Raw genomic sequence first — 2431 nt, forward strand, 5'->3', positions numbered from 1 at the left:
ATCAGAAATTGAACTGATAAAAAATAATTATATTTTTAATTTCCTGTTAGTTGCTCTTTGCAAGCTTTATATAATTCTCATGACCAAATCTCAAATACGAGATGAACGCATCGCCCGCGCGTCGCATAGCGGTAAACAAACGAACTAGCGGTTGAATACTATTTTTTGTAAAGTTTTTGGAATGTTGCGCATAGTAACATTTCTCATGAAATATTAAATAAATAATAATTTTGAATATGTGAAAATGTGCGCATCAAATTCAATTATTAATATTAAACGAAATTAATGTTAACAATTAATTGCCAGATAACACATGTATGTCCTCTGGAAATCCAAAGGACATCCAATATAATAGACAGGGCAGATATCCTATAGACATCCAGGGGTTATCCAATGGACATTTATAGGACATTAATACTTATTATAATACTTAAGAGTTCTAAATTATATTAAATAGCCTACATAACTGAAAGTAATCATGTATGCGTATTAAATTTTCATAAAATATATTTATAATGATATCTTAAAACGTCCTACAAATGTCCTGAACCGTCCTGGACATATTCAGGATGATCCTGAGGATGTCTTGTGCTGTCTGGGAATATAATATTTCTTATTCCAAATAATATGTGAACAATAACTAAAAACAAGAAATATATATTAAATTAACCTCCCTTGATACAAAAATTTTTTTTTCAGTTTTATGATATACGTACCAAAATAATCTTGCTCAATGGTTCTATCCTTATTTGCATCTATAGCTCAATTGTGTCTTCAAGCTGCTTATGAAAAAATATTATTTTAATTTAGTCATAAAAATAATAATAATTTAATGAACAAAAACTTATTTTCATATTTTCTATATTCTCGAAATTCATTTTTGAATAATCGTGGTCCATGATATCACTTTGTACAGTATCGTACATTTTTCTCTGTGTAGTCTATGGTTGTTATCAGCTTTCGCGCATTACAAGCGACGAAAGTAGAAACTTGACCGACCTTTTGAGCGATGTCGCGCCGAGCCTCGCGACGGATGTGACGTTCGGAAAAGCACAGCTCTCATTGGATATCGCCCATCGCTCATCGCTCATCGCGTCCAGTGTGCGAGGGATATAAAGGCCCGTCTACATAGGACGCAACACGCCAGACGCAGCTCGCAGACGCGCACACAAGGTGACGTTGCAGCGCACGCAGCGTGCACGCATTCGCAAATCCATCATACGCGACGATTCTCTTTCTTCTTCTTCTTCTATGGCTGGTTGGGCATTAGTCGCCCATACACCATTATTTCTTATGAATTTTCAAAGATTATATGTTTAGGTTGAGACCCTTAACAAATGAGTGAAGCAATTTATATAACTTGGGATTGTTGGAAAAGGCAATACTAGGTATGTCGATTGAAATAAGAGGGTCTGTTCTTTTGATAGATGAAATGAGTGCAGATGATTCGTCGGCAAGGGAGGGGCATTGAAAGAAGATGTGATTGAGGTTTTGGCAAGCATGACCACAGGAACATTCTGACGATGTTAGAATGTTTTTGTCCAGTAGATGTTTGCCGGTGGCAGTGTGATGTGATCTGATTCTGGAGATGAGAGTAATAACCGATCTAGGAAGTGAACCTTTGAAATTTTTATACCAGGGTGTGGAAAGGATGGAGTCCCCGTATTCAAGTTTGAGATTAAAGTATCTGGAACCTTTATATTGGCTCTGTCGCCTGAGAGTTTGCGTAGCTTTGTCTTTTGCTAATTTTTTGAATTTAGAATAAATATTTGAGTAATGGCATTTACTCATTAGAAAATGATTAGGGAGGTGCAGAGATTCCTTAGCCAGAAGATCAGCCTGTTCATTGCCATATGCCCCTATGGCTAGGTATCCAAAATAGTTTGACCAAGATATTATTAGTTTGGCAATTATACAGAGAGTGTCTAATTTTAAGTATCCAATGGTGGGTTTTCCCTGACCATGCCGAATTGTTTAAACCAGAGAGGACACTGAGTGCATGCAGAATTTAAACCAGAGAGGACACTGAGTGAGTCCGTGAATATAGCCGAATTGTTGATTTTCCTTTCCATAATTATATCGAGGTTATTATAAATAGCGAGCGTCTCCGCTTCAAAGATTGAGCAGTTGTCATTAATCCTGCGCTTAATTTTTAAATTTAAGTCCGGGGAATAAATACCGTATCCAACTTTGTTGTCCGTATCCAGCCTAGACCCATCCGTATAGAATTTAGTAGAAGAGGGAATGTTTGAGTTTATGAACTGTATAAATTTCTCTTGAATGTTCGGACAGCTATTCAATCCATAACCCATATCCACATCGACTGGAGGGTTGGACTGGTGACTATGGTATTTAAATTCCAAGTATCCAGGAAGATTAAATGTTTCGATCTGATTGAAAAGGTGTTGATGTGTCTTGAATGTATTGGTTA

Source organism: Formica exsecta, unplaced genomic scaffold (assembly GCF_003651465.1).
Source record: "Formica exsecta isolate Colony F162 unplaced genomic scaffold, ASM365146v1 scaffold416, whole genome shotgun sequence".
NCBI lineage: Eukaryota > Metazoa > Arthropoda > Insecta > Hymenoptera > Formicidae > Formica > Formica exsecta.